We start from the raw sequence: 12,580 nt of genomic DNA, 5'->3' as shown, positions 1-12,580 counted from the left end.
CCAGCTTATTCCTCCATTTTCCTCTTTCTCTCCTCTGGACTTCGTCCAGCTTATAACACCTTGCCCTGAACTTCGTCCAGCTTATACCTTCATAACCCAATTCCCCTATTTTTCTCCTTCGTGACTCTTCTCCCTAAGCATTCAGTGGCGGCCCCCTTACATGTGTTAGCTCGAAGTTATTTAAGGCTTATAACTCACTTTTATAATAGGGCTTCACAACTAAGTAAGTAAAGGCGTCCTCTATCGTTCTTGCTTCATTCAGATTGACTTGGCTTATTAAAAGAAAAGGCTTTGAAGTTGAAATACCTCCTATTTTCAATTACTTTCACTAAGGAGATCATGCCGTATTATATTCACTGGCTCATGCGACACAAACAAAAAACTAGACCTAAAGACTCTTATCATGCTGACAAATACTTGCATTGACTCCTCTCCCCCTCCCACTTCACTCAAGCTTGTCCCCAAGCCATCGTCGTGAAGGAGGGAAATAGGGAGATCAATGCAACACATAACAACAGTTTGTAAAAATAAAAACTTCTCACACTTAGACCGAACAACGGGCTAAGTGGGAGAAGACACAACAAAACAGAAAATATACACTTCTCACACTTAGACCAAGCAATGGGCTAAGTGGGAGGAAAAAGAAACAATCACAGAAAATACAAACTTCTCACACTTAGACCAAGCATGGGCTAAGTGGGAGAAAACATAAACAACAGCACTTAACAAATAGACAACAAAAACAAAGACAGATAACTGAAAGCAAAAATTAAAAGTTACTTGGTCATGGGGGGTGATTCACTTCTGGGGCTGGCTCCCTCGAGAGCCAGACTGGGGTGGGATTTCGGGTCGGGTCATCTTCACCTTCTTCTTCGCCGGCTGCTCCGGCTCTTCTTCCTGTTCTGGCTGGTCGGATACTGGCTTCTTCATCATAGACTTTGGTTTTGTTGGGATTGACACTTGTTTGGGAACGGGTGGGGAGATCATCTGCTGGAGCGATTGAGGTGGTCGCTGGACGGAGGGGCTGCTCTGGACAGGTTGCTTGACTTCACTGCTGGACCCAGGAGTTACCTTCGACTGGGTTAAGGGGTGCGTCTTCTGCAACCATTTCATCATCTTCATTACAAGGTCCACCGCCTCCGTCATGCGTTCATTCTGTTTGGCGGACTTAACCGCCAAATCTGCAATATTGCCCCTCAGGGTCTTCACTTCCTCCCGGCTCCCGTTCAATTCCTTTCTTATCCCCCCAAGTTCCTTTACCATTTCTTTCCGCATCACATGCATCTCCTTTCTCACATCCTGAATGTCCTTCCGCAACTCTTCAACTTCTTCACTTGGCATGGCCTCCGCTACCTCCTCTGTCTCCGCCTTCACCTTATCTCCTACTGTGTAGAAGAAACTCTGTTTCCCGTGCGCTTGAAGCAACCTCTTATTGAAAAAGTATTCCACACTGAAAACCTCAGGGGGTTCGCACATTACGACTAAAGGTGCGGCCTTGGCTATCTTCATTTCAACGTTCCGCTGGAGGTAGGCGCCTAAGAGGTGGCAGGTATACATATGTCGAGCAGGGTTGCTGGCCATTTGATGACACGCTTGAGCCAGCCAATAACCCAGATGTACCTTGATGCCCTTTGCCATGCACCAAGTGAAGTAAAGGTCGGTAGTTGTAAGAGCTGAATTAGCGGTTCCCATTAAGTTGTAGCTGATAAACGTCTGAGCAAAACGGAGGATTCTGTCCTCGATGTGAGAAGCCTTGGAGTAGCTTGACTTGAATGTCCCTGCCTTGGAGTGGGTGATCAGTTCCCATGCTGCTTGCACTTTAAAACCCGGCGTGTTCTTCGGCATATACCGATCATTCTCTCATTCCATATCCCTTCGTCATCCTCGGCTTTGGTGAACAGCCCCATCCTCAAGGACCATTCCCGGATGCTCATCTCGTGTTCTTCATTAAAAATCCTGAAGGTTATGGAGTCCGCATCAAGGTAAAATTGAGAGAAAGTAAAATAAGAGGGAGAATAAAACAGAGTAGCGTGTCTTCTATATTATTCCTTCTCTTATTTGAATTTTACTCCACTTTATTTATTTTCATTTTCTAAAAATACATGCGAAAAGAAAGGGATCATCTTAATTGTAACATTTTTTATTGTATTTTACATTCAGTACTACTTAGATTTCCAAAACAACAAATCGATAAATGTTAAAACTTTTCAAACTAATTAGTTAGCCAAATCACATGAGATTTTCTGCATCCCTTGAGCCCCCACTCCATCATTGTCTAAATTCAATTGTGTTTATTAACTGAACTGCCTAAACACTCTCTAATATGCGACACAGATTTATCACAGTTACCTAATTCAATAAATGCAAATATATATATATAAAAAAAAGAAAATCTCCTAAATTTGATCACATCATCTTGCACCCGAATCAAATCCCAAATGGAGAAAACATTGAATCAAAAAGCAGAAGACAGAGAAGAAGAAATATTTTACTCTCCTACGAGGATGGATGAGAAAAATAAAGAGATCCAAAGCAATGATGACGAGGAAAAGAAGAAGATTGATCAATTGAGAGAGATAGTTGCAAAGCAAGATCCAGCTTGCAAGGTACTACCTCCGTCTCATCTCATTATATATAACACATTTATTTTGGACACAAGTTTTTATGTAGTGGTGTTTACTGGTTAAATGTAAAAAGAGTGAAGTAGAGCTCCAAAAAAGTAAAGAGAAAAAGTAGGAGAGAGGATAAAATAAGAGAGAGATAGAGTGTTGCTTTCTTGCCATAAAAGGAAATGTCTCACTTATAGTGAGACGGCCCAAAAAGGAATATGCCTCACTTATAGTGAGACGGAAGGAGTATGTAGTATTCTACAACCACACACACACACACAAAGCTTGTGATTCTTGTTAAATACTCTATTCGTCCCACAAAAGTTGTCTCATTTTCAGTTTTTTAAAAAGTTCCCTCTCATACTAATATAATAGATATTAATTTGCAGGAAATGGATGAGGTGACACTGAGGAGATTTCTTCGTGCTCGTGATCTTGACATCGAGAAGGCTTCAGTGATGTTGATCAAGTACGTGGCATGGAGGCGAAGCTTCGTCCCAGCGGGCTCCATTTCTGCATCGGAGGCTCCGAATCATATAGCACATGACAAGGTGTTTTTGCAAGGCAGAGACAAGAGAGGTTGCCCTATTGCACTCATTTTTGGAGCTAAGCATTTTCCCAGCAAAGGACCCGATGACGAACTCAAACGTTAGTAACCTATAAAAAATTTATCTTTTAAGGACAAAAAATTGAGACGCAATTACTTGCGTTGGAAACTTTTAAAAATAACAACAATTTAGAACAAAAAAGAAAGCGTTTCTAAATTAAAGATAAATTAACTTAATATTTTGCTTTTATAGGACGCTTCTATTTGCATTCTCTAAATTTAGTTGAGACATTAACAATAGGGATACTTTTTGAAGCGTTGATGGTATATTTAGAAACACAAATTAGCGTCCTCATCTGCATTAAAAAAATGTCCTTAACTACATTAAAAATGTCCTTAACAGTGTTTTTTGTTGTTGCAGTGGTATATATATAATTATAAATATATACTGTATATGTTTTTTTGCAATAATATTTCACAAATTATGTTATTTTTTTCAGGCTATGCAGTGTTTGTTTTGGATAAGCTATGCTCCAGGTAATAATCAGTCTACTCCTGCTACATGCTTTCTGAATTAATACTATCATTTTCTTAACTACTAAGTTTGAATTTTCTTGATGCATATAATCAAGAATTCCTAATGGAGAGGAGAAGTTCGTAATTATTATAGATCTTAAAGGATTTGGCTACTCTAACAGCGATGTTCGAGGGTATATTGCAATACTTTCGATTTTACAGGTATGATATTATGATTATAATTGTTTTAGATGCATATTCAACGCGACCAACAAACATTCACAAATTCAAACAAAACTCGTTTTCTCTCATACTTCAATCACATTTTCTTTCTCTCTTATTTTACCAATTGCACATTAAAAAAAATGTATCGTCAATTAGTACTAGGACCGGAAAATTTTTTATAGGACACGAACACACACGCTATTAATAAGTTTTAGTCAAACATTATTGGGTCCGTGTCCTTTGATCATCTCCAACCATACACCAGATGTCATATTTTTTATATAACTTCTCCAATCATTATGCAAATTCAAACTCATTAATAGTTTTTTTAAAAGAATAACACCAAATATGGGTATGTATTGTAGCTACTGCAAAAAATTGAAAGTATAATTACCTTATGGAATATGAAATACTTTTTTGGTTTGAGGTTGGTATAAATTGTTGGAGTAAAGTTACTTTTTGATGTGTATATTCAAAAATGAGTTTGAGTTTGGTGTAAATGGCTAGAGATGACCTTATAAGGTTAACCGGTTAGGGATCTAATAATTTTAGGTTGATTTCGGGTTGGGTTCCGATTACCCATAAAAATATAATTTTAATTTTATTTAACAAAATTATACTTTCATTTTATTCCATAGGTTCGTATAAATCAGATTTAAATCATTTTAAAACATGTTTAGTTGTGTATTAACAAGTTTTAATCGTATAAATTAGGTTTGTGTCGTTACTGTAGTTATCGTCTTCAGTAAACTCATATTATCATGTCATTATGGGCCATCAGTTTGAAGGTAGAAGATCAAGTCTATGTTCAGGTTAGAGAATTACAACAAATCGAAATCTGGTCAGTGGTGGACTCAGGATTTTAGTGGTTGGGGGCCCGAAAATAATTTTAAAAATAAAATTAAAAAATACTCCCTCTGTCCGCCATTAGGAGTCCCGGTCACTTTTGCACACTTATTTTGTAAAAATGATAATAAATACTTAAAGTGAAGAAATGGTAAAACAAGAGAGAGAATAACTTAGATTAGACTCTTTTCAACATTATTCTCTCTCTTACTTTACCATTTCTCCACTTTAACTATTTATTATCATTTTTACAAAATGAGAGCGCAAAAGTGACTGGGACTCCTAATGGCGGACGGAGAGAGTATATGTTTAAATAAAATCACAATGTATTAATATAAAAGTCAAAATACAATCATATCATAACACTTCTCTTCTATTCTTCGTCTTCTGGAATCATTGCATAATAGTTTTATTAGTAACATTAATAAATACATTATTTTCAATATAAAGAACTAGCAATCATGTAACAGTTGGTTTCCAATACTATTACGTTGAGAATTCATGATGAATTGGTCACAATTAGTCACCGTTTTTCATCATTTTGTCATCATTTCACAAATGAATTTCATCATTTTCTATTATTGTTTCTCATTCTATTACGTAAAGAATTCTTAATGAATTTTTAGTCACAATAAGTCACAATTTTTCGTCATTTTTCATTATTTCACAAATAAATTTCATTATTTTCTCACTTTTTCTCTTATTGTTCTCTGCCAATTAGTCACAATTTCTTTCGCTTTTAATTATATATACATCAATATTTTTTATACTAGAAGCAATAATATTAAAATAATATATTGAAAAAAAATACTCTGTTCAAGAATAAAAATGTTTGAAGCGAGAAGGTGAAATATAGAATTAAAGAGAAAGAACTTGAATACGGCGCACAGCAATTGGAGGAGTGGATTGTTTCGCCGACTAATGGTGAAGGTTAACCCTAATTAAATATTAAATAATAAGTATTAATTTATTTGTACTATAAAATTACCAAAATACCCTTGCTAATTTGTAAATTGTTGGGTTGAGTTTTTATCACGTTAACCTACCTTGCCCGCATGATTTGTGACCACCAACCAAACTATTTTTAATGGAAAATTGGATCATAAATATTATCATTTTCTTTTTACATAACAAACATAAATTATTTCTTAGAAAAGGAACCGGTCGCTACGACATATTGTCCCACCCTAGACTCAAGTGTAGGTAAGAAATCTTGACGAGGAGTGAGAGGGTAGGGCGGTTGTCATTTGAGTGCAGATTGGACTGACATCCATATTATTAGATAGCATCCCATCTTGCACTTGCAACAGAAAGGGAAATCGAGGCCGAGTTTGGGGCAAGGGAATTTCTCGTCCAAAATCGAATTGCATTGGCACCCCTACAAACCTACTAATTGCTATAGTTTGTTTGTGTGTGACAGGATTACTACCCAGAGAGACTCAAGAAACTATTCTTGGTTCACGCGTCGTACGCCTTCATGTCAGCATGGAAGATTGTGTACCCATTTGTGGACAAAACACGAGAAAAAAGGTGATTTTAGTAGATGCGTTTTTTTTCGGTACGAGATTTAAGAGTAATTGTTTTAAGTGATTTACATAAATGGAGAATAAAGTAGAAAAGAAAAAGGTAGAAAGATAAAGAGAAAATAAAATAAGAGAAAGTAAAGTCAGAGAGAATAAATTTTTGTCAGAAAATAAAATGACTCAGCTAGGACAACCCCAAAGAGGAATATGACTATAATATTTTTGAGAAGTATAATCTGAGATTTAATGTTATGCAGATCACATTTCTGGAAAACAAGAAAATACAAAGTGCTCTGCTGGAGGAGCTAGATGCAGACCAGCTTCCAGAGATTTATGGGGGTAAACTGAAGTCAATTCCAATTCAAGATGCCTAAATCAAATATAATTTGTACTTGGATATGTAACAACTTAAGATGTGAGAAATCATCATATGCTTTTGCTTTTATTATTGACGATTGTAACAACCATAGTGCGTTTTCGGTTAGTCGCAATTTAATATCCAGTCTTTAAGATCATTTACAAGCAAACATAATATTCGTTGAGTATATAGATAATGTTGAGACACGAGATAATATACATCTAAGCTTTCCATCATTATCTTATGGTGACGAAAAATATCAGATGAGAAGGTTAAAAACAAACATAATGTAGCAACCATCAAATGTTTATGTAACGTAGATAGGTCAAATAAATACAATTTGACTCTCAGTCATGATAGTCTTTGTAGCGTTACGAGAAACATCCATGTCTCTTTCTTAAAAACTTGAAATCGTGACCGGTCAAAGGGTTTTAACCACGATATTTATATGAGGAATATTTAATTTGTGAAATTAGATTATATAGGATTGATCTACGTTATATGATTGTGATATATTCATTTTCTCTAAATAGATTCTCAGAGATTGTGAAATACTCTATCCATAGCACAAGAGTCTGCAATTTTGGTTGGACACGACTTTTAATGCACAATTGGTAAAATAAGAGAGATAGATAGAAAAAATGATTAATGTATTGTTAGTGAGAATGAGACTCACCTCATTCAAGAGAAAAAAGTTTTCAAAATTAGAAAGTGCATACTCGTGAGGCGGACTAAAAATGAAAGAATGCATATTCTTGTGGAACGAGGGAAAAAATGAAATAAAGTTGGTCACAAAAATTGGAGCTATAAAGGAGCTATAAAAAAACCAAGGTATTAAATAACAAGTGTTAATTATTCAATATTGATGAAGCTTCATTATACAAGTACTTCCTCTGTCCCATAGAAATAGGTCATATGGGTTTGGCACGAGTTTTAATACTTCCTCCGTCCCCAAAGAATATGCACTTTGTTAGGTTTGGTATACTGAAAAGCATGTTTCGAGCAAGTTTGCACGAATAGAATCCTTGCTTGTATACGTAAAACTCTATAATCCACTTTTAGCCCGAATTCAGTATTATTCGAGCAGTATCGCACGAATAATGATCAATATATTATTACATTGTGTTTGCTTGTGCATTTATAAGATGTTTTATAAACATTTAAATGTATAAGAAGCAAACAAAGTCTAAATCTTTTGCTTAGTAGACCGGTTGTGGGCGACGTCCACTTTAAGGTAATACGGTCAGTTCTATGCAATGCTTTACAAAAGAAAAAGAAGAATTTCACAACCCAGATAGGCTTAGACTACCTATCGTGAAAGGTTGCAATGTCAGTCCGATTATTTCTAAGTCTTACTGAAATAAGAGGACGTTGGTGTGGTATAGCACTTTGAATGGATCTAACACAAGACGTGTCTTTATACTATCTACTGAAAGACTAGGTCTTGATAAATAACTATTTCTTAATCTACATACGTTAGCATTGAGCTTACGATATTGATTATGCACTACTTTGACTTATCAAATGGTGCGGATTTTTCGCAACCCAATAATCCTGATATATTGGGTAGTGGTGATTAATATATAACGGTGCTAGGATTGCTATTATGTTGAATCGCGCGCGAGGTGAGTGTCGTTTGATAATTTCCTCAAGAGGAGCTCGAACAAGGTTTTATTATTCAGAAAACTGGCCAGTTGGAGTTATATTACTCTATGAATAATAAATAAGTGTTTCTTGCTAAGTCCACTCTTGGAATTAATAAGATATTAATTAATTAAGTCCATAGCAGACATTAATTAATTAATGGACATTTATATCTTAAGCGCGAGAAATAAATAATAAACAAAATGGAGACCCGGATTACTTGTAATTTCGGATTTGGATGGGGAGAGTTCAATATTACTTACGTAGTGGATGCTCGTAATATTCCAAGCATAAGCTTGTATTAAATTGTGGGTTCAATTTAATTAGTAAAAATCTAATTGGGTGAGCCCATATCCAAAACCTTCCATAGATCCCTGTCTGGGCCCAAAAGGAACTTAATATAAATAGGAGAATAAAGGTGACAAAATAATTAATTATTCATTATGAAAATAACGTCCACTCTGTTAGAGTAAAGGACGATTTTTTCTTATTATTCTCCTCCGAGATTTTTTAGCTCCTCCTCCGTGAGGATTTTCTGTCTTCTTTAGTCGAGCCCTAGTATTTTGATAAGATCAGCTCACACTGATATCGGAATACAGTTCGTGAACCAGAGAGAAGATCTGTCGTCTAGTATTGAGGATCATCGTGGAGAAGGCGCAAGCAATCGACGATTCTTTGGAGAATCAAATAGGTAACTCTAAACTAAACTGTAGAAATCATGTTTAGAATTTATATTTTTCTAAGCATGAATTAGTTGCGTTCTAGCATGCAATTATTTGTTTAACTTTTGAATTGATTAATCGCATAATCGGTCAAATAGATCCGTATCTGATTTATTTGTTTTGTACAAGTCTTCCGCTGTGCAAGGGGCACCAAACCCCAGTAATTGGTATCATAGCCAATTTTTTGCTATGATTATGTGGATTAATTTCATGTATGTTACGTGAATTGCTTGAATGCTGCTTCTAAGTTTTTTACATAAGAATTAGTTTTATAAAATTACGTGTTTCGTTACTTGTTAGAATCAATTGATTCTTTTTGTAATTAATTGGCGTATTTTGTATAAACTAATTATGTAGTAATCACTGTGAGCGCGGTGAAGGAAAACTGCGACGGCTGCAATCTGACCCAAGAATCTGCAGCAGCGTTGACGAAGACGACGCAGCAGCAACTGCAGCTACGTCGTCACGCAGGCAGCAGCAGCGTCCTTGCGAAACTTCACGAGAAGGGCAGGCTGCTACAGTGAATAGCCATTGCGAAGCCGGCGTCGCAGCAGCGACGACGACGCAGCAGCAGCGCCGGAGACGAGAGGTGGGCTGTTCCGTACAGCGGCGCCGGTGGCAGCAGAGACGACGACGTCGCAGCAGCGCGACGACGCAGCAGCGCTGGGGCAGTGGCGGATCCAGGATTTGTCATCCGGGGTACGAGTCGTATGATAAATAATTACATAACACTTACAAAAATAGAAAATAGCAGTAAAATAATATTTGAAATATTATTCAATTTTGAACTTATGTATTTTTAAATAAAATAAACCAAAAGCTAAACATAACATCTAATTTATTTTTCTACAAGTCTTCATTTCCTCAAAGCGATGGGCTATATCATCATCGAAGACTTGTTGAAACATTTCTTTCTCAATGAAAGTCACCAAACAATCATTCAAAGGTTGATCACCAATTCTATTTCGCAACTTATTCTTCACAAACGTCATTCCAGAAAATACTCTCTCTACACTTGCAGTAGCAACCGGAAGAATCAAAATCAACTTGATAAGCAAAAAGACAAAGGGGTAAGCCACATCCCTCTGTGTTTCAACAAGCTTCATTGAAAGAGAACTAAGATCTTGCAAATTCTGAAAGTCATTATCTCTTATCATATCCTCCATGAATAAATCAAGTTGACAATCATGAGACCTCAAATCAATGCTTGAAAAATCAGAAGGATAAAATGTTGCAAGTTTGAGTACACTTTCTTTGTCAAAAGAAGAGAAGCCACCTCCAGGTCTGAAGCAAGCCATGCATCTGATCAACTCCATATTGACTTCATCAAATCGATTGTCAAATTCTTGAAGTAATAAATCTATTACCTCTATAAACACATCAATGCGAAAATGATGACTATAGGAAACTTGTTGAACAAAATGCTTTGATCTTCCATGAGGCACATGATAAGCTTCCAAATCTGGAACAACAATGCCATGATTATTGCAAAATGAGATTACCTTGTTAAAGTGAATCTCCCATCCATCCTCCCTCATTTTCTGTAGTTGACATTTGGTTAAAGAGACAAGCCTCATAGCATTAATTATATCTTGATCCCTTCTTTGCAAAGCAAGACACAAATTGTTAGTGTACCCAAATATAGTAGTCATTAGTTGTGCCATAAAAACAAAGTCAAATGACTCCATTGAGTACAAAATGTCTTGAGCTTTGCACTTATCATCCGATTTAGAGCCATTCTTTCCAATAATCATAAGAACCTTAACAATTGTAGAAAATAGGTCCATGACATTCAAAAGAGTCTTGTAGTGAGAACTCCAACGAGTGTCCCCCGGCCTCTTCAAACCAAGTTCTTGATTTAACCCAGACCCTGTTTCAAGTTCGTCAATTTCCAAGGCTTGAGCAAATTTTTGTGCTTGAATTTCACGAATCAAATCTCGTCTCTTGCAAGAAACTCCTACAACATTTAATAAATTTGCAATCGTATCAAAAAGCCAAGCACATTCATCGTTCTTTTTTGCAATGGCTACAAGAGTCAGTTGAAGTTGGTGGGCGAAGCAGTGGACGTAGTAAGCACTTGGAGTATCTTACATAATCAAAGTCTCCAATCCATGTATTTCACCCTTCATGTTACTAGCCCCATCATATCCTTGTCCTCGAATCTTAGATGGACTCAATGAATGTCCAATAAGCAATGATATGATTGCACTTCTAAGAGATAAAGCTGTGGTATCACCAACATGAGCAAGACCAATGAATCTTTCCACTACCTGTCCCGTTTTTCTTTGAACATAGCGTAGGCAAAGAGATAATTGTTCCTTTTGGGACACATCACTTGATTCGTCAGCTAATATAGCAAAATAGTCAACACCAAGTTCTTCCACAATTCGCTTAGTTGTTTCTTTAGCACAACAATTGATAATATCCTTTTGAATAGTTGGAGATATCAATTAACAATTTTCAGGAGCATTTTCCAAAGTCACTTTTGAAACAACTTCATTATGTGTCCTTAACCATTTCAAAAGTTCAAGAAAATTTCCTCTGTTAAGGGATTCACTATTTTCTCTATGTCCACGAAAGCCCAAACCTTGCCGCAGTAGATAACGCAAACATGAAATTGAAGCCTTCAAGCGAATGTCATATTCTTTTATGGTCACCTCGGTGGCATTATCAAGAGAAAAAAGAATAGACTTTTTTTGCCATCTCTTAGGTTCACATATTTCTCATAAGCAAGATTGTGAGCACTTTTTATTCCACCAATATGCTTCGTAAATCTGTCCGGCTTATTCCACGACTTAAATCCTTTGTTCACAAATGCATATCCCCCCGCAGTAAGTTCAACTTCATTCTTAAACAAGTAGCAAACAAAACGAAATGCAGCATCTCCTGTTGTGCTATATTCAAGCCAATCCCATGTATCGAACCAATAAGGCATAAATCGACGTCCTCCTATTTTTTTTCTAGGAAAGTTGTGAGATCTTGGTTGACGAGGCTTTTTAAGAATATATGCTCTCCTAACTGTATATCGCTCATTTGGAGGATATGTCATTATACTATCTCTTTTTGCAGGATCGTGATTAAGTTTTTCAACATCGTAAATCAATTCTTTTTCCTCTAACGGGACACTTCGAGTCGGAGATACGCTAGCATTTGAAGGAGTCACGGTAACATTTGAAGGAGTCGGGGACACACTAACATTTGAAGGAGTCATAGTAACATTTGGAGGAGCCAGTGACGCACTAGCATTTGATGGAGACGTATTATCATTTGGAGCCGAAGAACTTGAACTATCATGAGATTTCATTCTTTTGAACATATTTCGAAGAACAATTTGTTTCTTCATTCTTTTTAATTCTACTTTCTGCAAAAATATTAAAAATATTCAAACTTATATAATTTTACTAATAAAAATTTAACAAAATCATAAGATATTAATTCTAAATAATGATAAATCTAGAAAAAAAAATATTAAAAAGTTTATAAGCAATTCTCAAAGATGATGAACTGGATAATTCAAACTATATAAAAGTATAAAACTCATTCTTTCACAATTCCCAACTACCAAGTCTACGGCTACACGCCTACACCTA

At 36.0% G+C, this 12,580-nt stretch overlaps 2 pseudogenes; one reads left to right on the top strand and one right to left on the bottom strand.

The window, feature by feature from the left end:
- Positions 1-2,427: 2,427 nt before the first annotated feature.
- On the top strand, positions 2,428-6,714 carry LOC125191750 (annotated as a pseudogene).
- Positions 6,715-9,823: 3,109 nt separating this feature from the next.
- On the bottom strand, positions 9,824-12,294 carry LOC125194992 (annotated as a pseudogene).
- Between the last annotated feature and the right edge of the window lie 286 nt (positions 12,295-12,580).

Source organism: Salvia hispanica, chromosome 6 (genome assembly GCF_023119035.1).
Source record: "Salvia hispanica cultivar TCC Black 2014 chromosome 6, UniMelb_Shisp_WGS_1.0, whole genome shotgun sequence".
Taxonomy (NCBI): domain Eukaryota; kingdom Viridiplantae; phylum Streptophyta; class Magnoliopsida; order Lamiales; family Lamiaceae; genus Salvia; species Salvia hispanica.
Note: the sequence above shows the minus strand (reverse complement) of the source record. Positions and strands in the feature narration are given on the sequence as shown.